Below are 13998 nucleotides of genomic sequence, written 5' to 3' on the forward strand. Positions count from 1 at the left end.
AGAGAATCCAGTGAATTCTGACACTGCTTACCTGGGAGATGCCATCAGATTCCACAGGTTAAGGGTTCAGTCCTACAGACTGCCCCTAACCTCCACTTCAGACACGAGGCAAAAGCCCCAGGATGTGACCTGTGCTTCTGACTAAGTGGTTACAGGTTGGAGGTTCCAGTGATCTCCTCCTTAGGTTTGATTAATTTGCTAGAACTGCTCACGGAACTCAGGGAAATGTCTTATTTACATTTGTCAGTTTATTAAAGGATATGATAAGAATATAAGTCAACAGCCAGATGAAGAGTTTCATAGGGCCAGGCCCTAAACAAAGGAGGTTCTGCCCTCATGGAGCTTGGGGTGTGGCTTGATGGCACATGGAAGCATTCTGGTTTCCCAAGTGTGGAGGCTCTCCAAAAAGGACCAAAAGCTGTCCCTTTGGGTTTTTTTTTTTCTTTAATTAACATATAATGTATTATTTATTTCAGGGGTACAGGTCTTTGATTCATCAGTCTTAACACACAGCACTCACCACAACACATACCCTCCCCAATGACCATCACCCTTGGGTTTTTATAGAGGCTCCATTACATAGTCATGATTGAGTCATTGGGCTTTGGCTGATTCAGCCTCCAGCCCCTTTTCCTTCCCTGGGGGTGGGGGCGGGAGGGTGGGGATGGGAGGTAGGACTGATAATTCCAACTCCCTAATCACATGGTTGGTCCTCCTGGCAACCAACCCCTGCCCTTGGGCGGGGTCTGAAAGTTACCTCATTAATAACAAGATGCCCATTTTCCCTTTACCTCCCTGAAGCATTTTCAGGAACTGTGGGCACCTATTTTCAATGAGCTGTGCAACCGTCATCATAATCCAATTTTACAACACTGTCATCACCCCAAAAAGATCCCTTCTGCATATATTGTAGTCATTCTCTCTTTCCACCTTTAGTCCCAGGCAACCACTAACCTTTCCATTTCTGTCGGTTTACCTCTTGAGATTTCATATAAGTGGGATTGTATAATATGTGGTCTTTTGTGTCTGATTTCACTTAATATAATGTTTTTGAGGTTCTTGCATATTGTAGCATGTCAGTAATCTGCCTTTTTATTGCTGAATAATATTTCATTGTATTTACCACATTTTCATTCACTGTTGATGAACACATGAATTATTTCCAGGTTTTGGCTATTATGAATAATATAGCTAGAACATGTCTTTGGACATAAATGTTCACTTTTTTTTTTTTTTTTTTTTTTTTTTTTAGAGAGGGAGAGCACACAGGAGCAGGGTGGGGGTGCAGAGGGAGGAAGGGAGAGAGAGAGAATCTTAGGCAGGCTCCATGCTCAGCACGAGTCTGAAGCAGGGCTTGATCTCACGACCTTGAGATCATGACCCGAGTGGAAATCAAGAGTTGGATGCTGAGGGGAACCGACTGAGCCACCTAGGCACCCCATAAATGTTCACTTATCTTGGATGGATTTCTGGGAGTGAAATTGTTGGGTCATATGGTAATTTTTGTTTAACTTTTAAAGAAACTGCCAAATTATTTTCCGGAAGTTGTTGTACCATTTTACCATCCCACCAACAATGTATGAGGATTCCAGTTTTCCCACATCCTTGCCAAAGTTTGTTAGTGTCTTCTATTATAGCCATCCTAGTGGGTGTGAAGTGGTATCTCATTGTGGTTTTAATGATTCCTACCCTTCCTAATGCTACGGACAGAGTATCTTTCATGTGCTTATTAGTCATTCATTTATTTTCCGTGGTGAAATGTCTCTTCCGTGGTGGTGAAATGTCTCTTTGGCCGTTGCTTCTTAAAATCCCAAGAGAGGGAGATTATAAACTTCCCCTGGGGGTAGAGGAGGGGTCTTTCTAGTTTTTTAACTGCCTGATCTCAACTGCCTAACACAAGAGTTGAGAGTAGAAGGCCATGTGCTAGTTTCTGACTGCTGCTGTAACCAATTATTACAAACCCGATGGTTTAAAACAACACACGTTTATTCTCTTGCAGTTCTGGAAATCAGAAGTCTGAAATCCATTTCACCAGGTCAAAATCAAGGTATCAAGAGAGCTGCCAGGGGAACATCCATTTACTTGCCTTTTCCAGTTTTTTAGAGCTGCATTCTTTGGCCTCTGGCCCCTTACCCATCTTCAAAGTAAGCAGTAACCTCTGAAATCCCCTCCCTCCCCCTGTTCCTTTGTAATACCGCTTTCTTTCTCTTCTGTAGTAAAATCTCCCTCTGCCTCCCTCTTGTAAGGACGCTTGTGATTACATTTAAGACTCACCTGAGTAATCCAGGATTATCTCCCCATCTCAACCCCCTTAATTTAATCACTCTTGCAAAATCCCTTTTGCCATTTAAAGTAACATTCACAGGTTCCAAGGATTAGGACCTGGGTATCTTTAGGGGCCGGGATTGAGCCATCCTCCGCCCCCTCCAGTCCATAACCACCATGGCTTCACCCGCGCATGCCCTGGAGTTGGCGGCTCCTGAGGAAGACCTGACCAGGGAAGCTTTTGGAAGCACAGGTAGGCCTTGGAGGGATATCAGAGCTATTTATACAACAGACCTCTTACTTTCATCTCCTTCTAGAACTTTTGAAGAGTTGACAGCATTTTAGAGCTGAGAAGGGCTGAGGCAGCCAGTACTGCTGCTAGAGGGTGTTGGGGACGGAATTCGAACTCGGGCCATCTGATGCCCAGGTCTCTCCCTTCCCCCCTCTCCCCGCTTCCCCCCACCTGCCCTCCAGGCGTGGCGGTGGGACTGTGGCTGCCCTGAGAGCTGCCCCTCGCAGGTCGCTCGTCCAGTCCAGGCGGCAGCCCCGCTGCGTCCTCGCATGCGGCCAGCAGGGGGCAGCATCCCCCGCGCAAACGGTCGCCAGGCCGCCGCCGCCGAGAGGTGGGGCTGCGCGCTCCTCGGCGTTTCTTCTAGCCACGGGCAGTTCTGTTCACGTTGCTGCGTCGCCGTCTGAGCCTCGCGGCCCTCTACGTCGCTGACCCGTCTGGCTTCTAACCCTAGAATAGGCAGAGAACCGTTTTGGGGCGTGGCAGCCAGTGAGTGGCCAGCGGGAGGGCCGCGAGGGCAGGGGCTTCCTCCCCACCTGGGCCAGGAGGAAGGGCGCCCCTGCCTGGAAGCTGGAGGAAGGGAGGGTGTGCGCCTGGGTGTGGTGGTGCCCCGGGGAACAAAGACAGAAGGGTCCGAGGCGTTAGTTTCTTGGAGAAGGACGTCCTGATAGCTGCGGGCTGTTGCATTTCTCACCGGGCACAGCAGATTCCCGGCCAGTTTGGTTCCGAAGTCCCGAAGGTTCCAGGTGGCAGAGCTGCCATCTCTTACTGCCTGTCCCTTCTGTTGTAGCTGTCCTCTTGGGTTCGAAGTGGTATCTCACTGTGGTTTTAATGAGATAGATGGGAGTGTGGACGGGCTGCCGGGATGCCCAGGGCTGAGCTAGCCCAGTGGGAACTTCTTAGCCCTGGGGCCCAGTAGGAGGCTGCTGTAAGCTTTTGCTACTAGGCTCTGAGCCAAGCTTGTGATTAAGGCTTTAATCTTATTGGCTTCTCTCCCACTTATTTGTGGCCTTACCTGAGGGGCCTCTGGCTGATCAGGGCTTTGCCACTGCTAAGGAGCTAAGACCTTCGTTTCTTGCACCAGCATTTTCCCTGTGGTTTATTTCTGTAACATCTGCCAAGACTGATTAGAGCCCAGATCTGGTGTCAGAAAAAGACCTGGTTGTTAGATCCGACTTTGCCGCTTACTAGCTGTGAGAGGATGGGGAAGTTTCCTCACCCCTTTATGTCTCTGTCTTCTCCTCTGTTAAATGGGGATGCTAACAGAACTTACTGCATAGGGCTATTGTGAGGACTCTGTTAGTACTTGCAAGATGCTAAGGTTAGAACTCAAGGCTTTAAAAACCCCATCTCTTGGTTTGGGCATCCCAGGAGGGCATCTGACAGGTGAAGTTATTTATGTGTCTGAAGGCCTGGTGAACATACATTGCAGGATAGGAAATACAGCCTGGCCGAGCTGGTGAGCAGCATGCAGCAGGGCAGGCCCTCACGGGATAAGACCGTCACACTTTGGTGCAGCTCAGAGATCATCCATCTCCAGTAGTTCACACCGCTCATGAGGGGGCAACCTCCGTTATCGTAGGAACCAGAGCACCTGGGTTCAATCCCAGCCCAAGATGGACCAGCTGTGTGGCCTTGGGCACGTGACTTCACCTCTGTGGGGATTGGTTTCCTCATCTGCAAAATGGGTGTCACATAACCTCCTGTCTTGACACACCATAAAGATCAAGAGGTAAAATGTGTGGTGCTGAGCCAGCCACGTGGCCCTCAGCAGCCTGGCACCGAGGGTCCAGATGATGAACACTTGGATTGTGATACTAAGGCCGGAAGATGTTGAGAATAGAAAACCCAGGATAAGCTGGGCCTTTTGAAGAGGTTTTTCCGACTGCTGGTCAACATGCTCATGTCTGCAGCAAACTCGGGGCCAGGATGGTGCTTTTAGGGTTCCTGGGTATTTGTGAGCATGATTGCTGACCCAAAGAGTCCCTTTCAAGACACTGCCAACATGGAGTCCTGCAGTTTGAGGAGAAACTAAGTTCTGGTTTTGAAGTAAACTTAACCTTAGTTTTTAAGGAAAATGCCCATCCTGTTATAAATTAAGCTGCTATGAACATTCATGTACAACTTCATACAACTTCACTTCACAGATGAATATGTAGGGGGTGTAACCTGGAGGCCCTGTGGTTACCCTACTTGATTGAAAATTGTAAGCTTGTTGAATCTTTGCTTCCCTCATGAGAGCGATTTCAATCAGATGTGACAGGGAGAATGTCACAGGTGTCACTGGGAGTCAATAGGTTTTTGTGAACAATAGGATATCTGTGTGTTGGGGGATGGGAGCTAGGGCACACCAGCTCTTAGGACATCTGTAGCTGTGGAGAAGCAGGGCCTTGGCATGACCCCTCAGCAGCCCTTTATTGTATATCACTGAAATCTGTATCACTTTGGGTGTAAGGGGGTTTGGGAACTTCCTTATTGTCCCCATTGGTTGGAGGTAAGTTACTCAGAATTTAGAAGGCTTCTACTGCAGATTGGCTTTGGGTCATAGACACGTGGCATTCAGGCAGCGCCCATGTTTCTGCTTCCTGACTAGTTCTCTTGACCAAGTCACTATGTGGAACATAAACGTTCTCATTGAGTTCATTTTCCAGCGTGCCCCAACAAGAGACTTCTGTAAGCAGTCAACCAGGGCTAACACTTCATTTCCACAAACAATGCCAAAACCGCTTTACACACTAACAAACTTACAAAACAAACTGTACTGCTTAATTGAATTTTCGTGTGGTCTGCAAAAACTCCTAACCAGAGGGGAAAAGAGAATGTTCACAGTCAGCCCCAATGTCATTGTAATATTATTTTAAAAATGTCGTCTTGCCATAAACATTGTTGAGTACTAGTTTTTTTTTTTTTTTTTTTTTTTTTTCAGTAAAGCTTTTCCGTATGGGCTGCAGCTGCCCCTCTCCAGTCTCCTTGACTCTGGGCACTACCATTAGCTTGCAGAACTCTGTGTCCCAACACCTCCCTCTCTGCTGGAGGCCACCTCACACCCAGATGTGAATAGGTTTTACCTTCCACCAGCACTGCTGCATCAAGGTTCTTAACTGTCTGTATTTTGTGGGAGAAATGAGTCCTTAGAGTCAAAGGGAACTCCCTTATTCTTGGGTCATTCTTCTAACATAATTATAAGCTGTGTGTGCAATTGTGTGACTTTGTGCTTCTTTCTTTCCTTCTTTTCCTTCTTTCTTTCATTTATTTTAGAGAACAAGAGCTCAAGCAAGTGGGAGAAGGGACAGAGGGACAAAATCTCCCTGCTGAGTGCAGGGCCCAATCTCACCACCCATGAGATCATGACTGGAGCTGAAACCAAGAGTCAGATGCTTAACCTACTGAACCACACAGGAACCCCTGCCTCATTCAATTCTATCTTTCATTTGCTAAAAACACCTGCTAAGGCTCTTGGGGGGCAGGAAATGGAACAGTCCCTACTTCCAGCTGGTGTTGGAGATGGGCACTAAAGTGACTAGCCAAGTTGTAGAAGAGAAAGCAGGTAATTATGGCTGGGGGTGTAGGGACAGCTTTATAGAGGAAGAAACCCTTGAAAGATGGAGCTTTGAGGGCAGACTGAGATTCAGAGCTATCAACTAGTGAGTACTGATTTCCCACAAAGGAACTAGGTCCTGGGGTCTCTGGCTAGCCTCTTGGACTCCTGTAGACCTATAGGTCTCCTCAACTTGTTGATTTCCTGGAGTCTGGGAAAACTCAAAGTACACGCAGGACTCAGGCCCTGAACTCTGCTCTCTGTATACAAATATGCTCAAATGAGCTTTGGTCTGGCTGGGATTTAAAGTGGCCAGGCCAGGAAAGGGGAAATGGAGGTGAGAGTGACCTCTGACCCCTGAACAGACAGCAGAGTGTGCCCTCATCCACAGGTTCTGCCACTTCAGCTCCCCCAAGCTGAAGTGCTGGTGCTGGTTCCCTGGAGGCAGGTGTCCTGCTTGGCCACCCCTGCCTGGTCAGTGGGAGAAGCCCAGCCTCTTCTGCTGGCCTATCTTATAGTAACAGGTAGGGAGTGCCTAGAAAATGTGGCCTCCTCTTTACTTGGCCCAAGGAACCTGGCTTGCTTAGGGAAATGCTGTCAGGTAACCCAGAGGTGACCAACTGCACTGTTAGTTGAAGTATGGCCCAGGCCTGAGAATGGCCCAGAGTTCCTTGGAGGTACTTGTTACAGGCATGTCCCTGAGTCTACTTCCAGGTGTCCTGTACCCCATCTCTGGGATGGTCCTGGGATCTACTGTATCACAGTTTCTCTGGGTGATTCAGATAGAAAACCTCTAAGCCCACCCTCCTTTTGCATCCAGTGAGTGGACCGGAGTCCGACAGGTGAAGGGATTGGTGTAGACGCTCTGGCTGAGCTAGGAAGAGACCCCCAGGACCACTCCTAGTCCAGTGCTCGTCGCCACACTCAACACCGTTGGTTTTACCTACACATCCTCTCACTGTGAAGACCTGGAGTCCAGGTCCTGGACATTTGGCCTGGTAGCCAGGTCAGTGGGCTGACAGTTGCTGTAAGAGCAGAGAACCCAGGAGTTGGCAACTGAAGCCTGAAACTGGCTCCTGAAAGCTGTTTTTCAGTGTTTGTAGCCTGTAGTTTTCTTATGAACAATCCCTTCTGCCCAGTCCTTCCACATGTCCAGCTCCCTGCCCTCAGTCCTGGCCCCAGCCCTACTCGAATGCACATCTTCATAAACACCCACACCGTGCTGCGGTCCCCCTTCTGCTGCCTTCTGCCCCCTGCATCAAAAAGAGAACAAAGATGGGAGCACCTGGGTGGCTCAGTTGGTTAAGCATCTGACTCTTGATTTTTTGGCTCAGGTCATGATCTCAGGGTTGTGAGATGAAGCCCTGCATCGGCCTCAGCGCTCAGTGAGAAGTCTGCATGTCCCTCTCCCTCCCCTGCTGCCCCTCCCCCACCTCAAATAAGTAAATAAAATCTTTTAAAAAGTGAACAAACATGAATGAAGAACATATTGGCACAGGGAAAGCCCTGAAATTGGCATCATAAGACTTGAGTTGCAGCTCTGTGTGAACTTAAGTCCCTGACCTTCTCTCCATCCTGTACAAGACAGCATTTAGTATGTTTGTCCCTCTGGCTTCCTCTTCTAGCTTGGTTACTCCACCCACAGCCCGGAAAAGACAGGACAGACAAACCAACCCCTCCCACTTCACCGTGGGGACCCTGGTTTTGCTCACAGTTGTATTCCCAGTAGCTTGCACCGTGGTGCCACGTAGAAGGTGACCAGTAAATATTTGTTGTATTATGAACAAATGTGGACTTCGAGGCACAGAGACGCTAGTAATTAGGGGAAGCACTTGAGCTTCCAGGCTGCGCTTCCTACCAGCGAGTTCAGTAAACTTCCGTGAATAGCTTTGCGCTTGATGGTCTGCTGGGAACCAATAAAACCCTAGAACATGGAGTCGGCCGTTTCATCTGTCAAATGATGGGCCTGATAAGATGGGCCCTTCTTCTTTCTCTGCCTTTTCTCTCAAACTTTGTCCTTCCCCCTCCCATCAGTTAGCCTCAGGCTTATGCCCCCTGCGGCTGTCTGCTCTTCTGAGCCCCTGCCCCTCAGGGAAACCCAGCCCACTCTTCCTCCCTTGTTCATAGATTGAGGTATGTGTGCAGCCTAAGTACCTTTCAGGCTGGGAAAAAGGAAAGAAGCCAGACATTTTTGGATCTAGCTCCTTCTCTTGATACACATGACCTCTTCAATCTTCCAGGACCAGGGGGTCCGCAAGTACTTGCTGAACACCAGACCCTGCCCTAAGCAGTCTGGAGGAATCAGATTGGACACACTGTTCCTGCTAAAAGCCAGCCGTGTGTCTGGGGGAGGAGCCCACACATGGAAGATGGAGGGACGACACGTGGAGTCACGGGTCAGCCCATGGTTCACTCCTCAATGAGGAGAATAAAGAGCTTAGTGTCAGAAGCAGAGCTTTGGCGCCTGAGTTCTGACCCCGTGCTAAGGAGATGTAGGACCTTGGGCAAGTTATTTTATAGATATGAGCCACAGTGTTGTTCTCTATCAAGGGTGTAAAACAGGGACCCTCATGAAACGCACAGTCCCCTTTAGACCCACATCACAGTAATAGCTGCTGCAGACAACATGCATGGGGGGGGGGTGTAAACTCCGTGGTTGGAAATCAGAGGAGAAAAATGATATTTGCATAGTCTCGAAGTGTCTCCCCCAAGGCACTCACGAATTGCGAAGAAGAGAGACAGAGGAACTTTTACTGTGGAGGAACCTGGCAGACATCACCTTCATCAAGGGCTCAAGGTTAAGGTGACCTGGAAGTCGAGCAATCAGCATCACGAACCCCCTGGAATGGTGCTCTGAGAAGGACACAGCATCGCTTCTGGGGTATCCTTGCCACAAGCACATAACCTCAAACATGCATGAGACAAACATCAGACTAACCCAGATTAAGAGACTTTCTACAGAATAAGCAGCACCCATCAAAAAAGGCAAGGTCACGAAAAATGATGAAAGATTAAGGAACTGTTTGCAGGTTGGAGAACAAGAAGACACAACAACTAAATTTGGAATCCTTGATCAGAAAGAGGGCATTAGGGAGAAAAAAATATATAATTGTACTATGGTTGTGTAAGATGTTAATATTAGGGGAAGCTGGGTGAGGGGTGCACAGAGCTGTCTGTACTATTTTTGCAATTTTCTGTACGTCTAAAATTTGTTTTTTAAGTGACAGAGTCTTATGAAGAATAAGAAAGATGATGTGTAGGTGGTGCTTAGCACTATTGGCACAGGGCTCAAAAAGTTTTAACCTCCATTGTTTGGTTTGACAAACGCTAAGGATGGCAGGTAGAGAAAAGGGCAATTCACTTTTCAAAGCAGGAGGATTTGCCTGAGCAGAGACCTAAAGTATAAGGAACATTTGGGAGACACAGCAGACCAGACAGTCCAAAGCAGAAGGCTTAAAAAAATGTTTTTTTTCCGATAGACGAGTAGTGGGAAATGAGACAGGAAAGGTCTCAAATGCCAACCTGGAGAACCAACTTCAGCTACAGAAAAGGCAGTAAGAGGTACTATGTAAAGAAGTAGCACTATCACCTAGGAAGTTCCTGTGTTTCAGAAAGGCCCACGCTCTCCCCCACAGAGCTGATCAGTCACTAACAAAGGACAAAGGGCCCAACAGAGAGGGGGAACCTTCTGAGGAGCTAAGTCTGGAACATAAAGGTCTGTACCTGTGGGGAGAGTGAAGGAAAATGCAGCCTGTAGGACGGGGTGGCAGAGGGTGGAGGCCCCGGGGACTCTGGTTGTTGTTCTGGAGTGACAAGACTCTGAAAGCAGGTGGAACCTCCGGGGGGGGGGGGCAGGAAGCTGCCCTTCCTGAGAGGAGATCCAGACTGAGCTTGTTTGCCGCTGCTGCTCGGTCCCAGACCCTGAAATGCAGGAGGGGAAGAAAGGATGCTGGGAAGCCATCCAGGAACATTCAGTGTCTGCTGGGAAGTCAAACCAAATGCAACAGGAATGTGACTTGCTGTGTTCAGAGAGGCGGGAGGCCTGGCAGCCTGGCCACACGAGGAGGCTCCAGTTCAAGCTCACTGTAACAGGTGACAGGGATCAGTCCTGTCCAGAACTTCCTGATGCACCTGGAGGGGCAGCCCCCCCATCCTCCCTGAGCTGGCACAAGTGGCCCTGGAGGCCTCAGGAAGCAGCCAGCTTGAGGGTTCAGCATTCGGGGCAGAGTGGGCTAACCAGAGGACTTGGGGTTACAGACTAATAGGGGCTCCCTACTTAAGTACAATTGAGGGCCTTTGTTCGAGGCCAGCCCGTCCTGTCCCCTCTAAGAGGAAGGGCTCCAGCAGTGGGCAGTTAAAGCAAACGGGAACTGAATGTGACTTGCTATGTGTGGTCGAAGGTGTGGGTGGCTCAGGGGCTCAGCTGCTTGGAACCACGGAGAGTGTCTAGCTAGTGTTCCCGATCCTGGCTACACACAAGAATCACCTGGGGACTCCTTTTTAAAACCCCAATGCCAGGGCCTCAGCCCCTAGATGTTCCAATTTAAAGATTCCAGGTGAGGATCAGGAATGGGTTTTAAGTTTTAAGATACTAGTAGTTTCATTTTTTTAAACTTTTTATTCAGAAAAATAGTTGAGTGAACAGAATAACCTCCTCCCTCCATTTGCCCAGCATCCCACCTAAACAATGTACGAGTCTTGGCCAGTTTTGGGACAGCACTCCCTCCGTTGACTTCCCCAACACCCGGCTCCCTGGATTACTTGGAAGCAATTTCAGAAATCAGAAGCTCATGATCAAGGCGCCCCAGGTTGTCCCCGTGGGCAGAGTTGAAACCCACGGACCTAGTCCAAGGCCTTCATTGTACAGATAAGCAAACTGAACCGTGCCCCACAGAGGAGATAGGACTTAGAAAATTCCCACGAAAAGGCCCCTTCCTACTTTAACATTCTATGGACGCATGAACTTGGAAGCATCATAGAGACTTCTGGAGTATTCTTATCAAAACACTTCTGGAAAGCCTCACCCTGGTGCCAAGCCAGGGACTCCCCGAGGCAGAATGGGCCTCTGCCCCAGGTGCCAGCTGAAGGCTTACCTTCTTCCGGTTCCTGGCAGAGTTCTGTCTCACTTTGTTCTGCTTAGTCTCCTTGCAGGCTGTTCATTAATGGCCCAGCTTGGAGCCTCTCAAGCTCTCAGCCCTGTAGCTCAAACTCAGTGGTTCTCTTTTCTGCCTGCAGGACCAGGTGGGGCTGTGAGGACTCAGGGCTGGGAGAAGGGGGGAGTTTCTGGCCCACTGGGCTCCCCCAGCAATGGAGGCACGGAGGCCATGTGTTCCCAGAGGCTCCCACGCCTGCAAGGGCCAGGTGGCCAGGCTTCAGGCAGCGAGGAGTTTCACCGGGGCCTGCAGGCAGTGACAGGTGTGTCTGCCCGCTGCTGAGCTTCCGCATGCATGTCTGCTGTCTTTTCTAGTCAGAGAGCAGGTGCTCACTGTGAAAACAGTGTTTGTGACTTGGGACCTCTTTAAGAGGAACTGAATTCTCAGCACCGTGGTGGTCGGCTGGGTCTGGCTCTGAAGGCTCGGGGTCCCTGGTGTTTAACAGCAGCCTCAGAGCTGGGGAGACTTGGACTTGAAGCGGTTTTGGTCAGTGTGTAAGGGCTAGAGTTATTTCCTTTCCTGCCTTTATGACAGTTCATTTCCACTTCATACCTGGCCGAGGTGGATCCCAGTTCTGGTGTTCTTCCACGCGATTCTGTGAAGACAGCCGGCCGCACCACCTCCCTGCTCTGAAAGCAGCTGCTGCTGGCGCGGAGGCTGCATGGGGTGGACGTGAGGGGTGTGTCAGCACATTTGCACCGGCTCTTGCTTGCCAGGGTTTCTGGGAGGGATGAAAGAACCCCTCAAATGAAAGAATTATTTGACATTTAATCGAAAGTCCAGGGGATGGTCATTTGTCACCTTAAAAAACCAGTGGCTTCCAGCGGGACTACAAGTGGGGCCCCGACTTAGGTTGTTCCTGAGTTTGTCGCCGCCATGTTTAATCTCTAGATTGCCGGGTAGAACTGGTGTGTAGGTGCGTGTGGGTGCTGGGGGTGGACGGTTGTCAGAGTGGAGACCGTTCATCCCAGGCACACCTGTGAACACGGGAGAACTAGAGAGTGAAATGTTCCAGTCCAGTTGATGAGACGGAACAGGCCCGTACACATGGGAGAGATCCAGAGATGCTCCCATTCCTGTGTGCCAGCAGATCTGACCTCGAGGACTGAAGCTCACTGAGTGTGGCTGCAGGAGAGCCGAACAAAGGGGCCATCAGATGCAGGAGGGGACTCGCTGCGGGAGGCCAGGGGAGTCTGACGGAGCGAAATGTTATCCTTGCAATAGAACAGGAGGCAACCTAGGAGCCCCACACCCCATTCCTGGATGTGGACCATGGGGTCAGGCAGAGCAGGCAGCCAACTCCTTTACCTTTGTTAAGGCAGCCCTGGAGGGCCAAACCAAAGAACACCTTTATTGTTCCAGAAAATGTACAAATGCACTTTGTTATGTCAGGCACACTTAATTTTTAATTTGTGTATGCTATAAGGCAACTTTATTTATTTAAAATATTTTTATTTGAGAGAGAGCATGGGGGTGGCACAGGGAGAGGGAGAAGCAGACACCCCGCTGAGCAGGGAGCCCTGATGTGGGGCTCGATCCAAGGACCCTGGGATCATGACCTGAGCTGAAGGCAGACACTTAACTGACTGAGCCACCCAGGCACCCCCAGGCAACTTTTAATATACAAGAGTGAACTTCTCTAAATTGGCTCATGGCATATTCCAGCCTCAGGCTAGGCCCAGTAGAAGTGGTTGGGCTTGTAGAGACTGCTAAGCTCTTCTTCCCTCAAAATGGGCCCAGAGTCAGGTGATGTGGTGAGGGAGGCAGGGAGGACACATGGGATCTGGGGAAGTGAGAACTTTGCTAGGGCTTTTATCTTCATTATCAAGCTGCGCAGGCTAATTTAGCTTCTTGCTTAGGTCCTTTTCAGTTCCTTCCTTCCCTCCCTCTCTCCCTCCTTCCTGCCTACCTTCCTCCCTTCCCCCCTTTTTTCCTTTCCTTTTTCTTTCTTTCTCTAAAAATCCACAGATTGAATTGCTCTGAAATATGGAAACATTCAATGGTGTTGGAAAATTAGGATTTCTTCTCATTTTCGGAGCTCTTTCTAAGGAATTTTATTTCAAGAAAACAAAAATTAAAGGTGATGGTTATTCAGTCTGCCTGTTGCCAGGTGATGGGAGGCAGATCACTTTTGGAGACTCTCCAGCTGTTCTGAGTGTAGTTGAGGTCAGGGAGACAGAAGGAAGTAGCACATTCCTGGCTCCTGAGAATAAGAAAATGTACAAGGAGGCCCAGGTGGATTTTCTGTTGGCTGACACTTCATGGTCTCTGGGAAGAGGCGGTGTCTGGTGCCCTAGAAGCAGGCTGTCTCCTGGCTGTCAGCCACCCAGCCAGCCTGGGTCCTGCTGACTGGCTGCAAGTCTGTCTCAAGGTGTCCTATCTCTTTCCCATCCCCTGCCCTTGAGAAAGTCCAGCCCTAAGGACCTCCACCTTTGTGTCCTGATGTTCTCAGTGCCTTGAATATATTCTTCAAGAGTGTGTCCTCTCCTTTCCCTCCCTGGTCTCTAAAACAAGGTCACCTTGTGGGTGGCTCCTTCTCCCTGGTCTCTGAGCTCTAGGAAGTTGCCCCTAGAGTGGATTTGTTTCCCTTTGGCACAATTAGGTCTTATTAGTCAGATTCTCCCACCACACTGACCACCTCTGGGTGGGGGACACTTTTTCTCTCTACTCTGAGCACTTCTCTCCCTGCTTCTCTACCCCCAGGATTTCATTCCAAGGCCCTGAGACCTCTCTCCCAGCTCACCAGATCCTAG

At 49.5% G+C, this 13998-nt stretch overlaps 1 protein-coding gene across 1 annotated transcript in view; it reads left to right on the forward strand.

Annotated features, from left to right (window-relative positions):
* Positions 1–2377: 2377 nt before the first annotated feature.
* The window catches only part of EHBP1 (EH domain binding protein 1), a 519124-nt gene continuing 507503 nt past the window's right edge, over positions 2378–13998 (forward strand). Inside the window, exon 1 of the mRNA XM_057308933.1 lies at positions 2378–2518. The gene's annotated coding sequence lies outside the window, so the exon portion shown is untranslated. The remainder of the gene's footprint in view (positions 2519–13998) is intronic.

Source organism: Ursus arctos, unplaced genomic scaffold, assembly GCF_023065955.2.
Source record: "Ursus arctos isolate Adak ecotype North America unplaced genomic scaffold, UrsArc2.0 scaffold_8, whole genome shotgun sequence".
NCBI lineage: Eukaryota > Metazoa > Chordata > Mammalia > Carnivora > Ursidae > Ursus > Ursus arctos.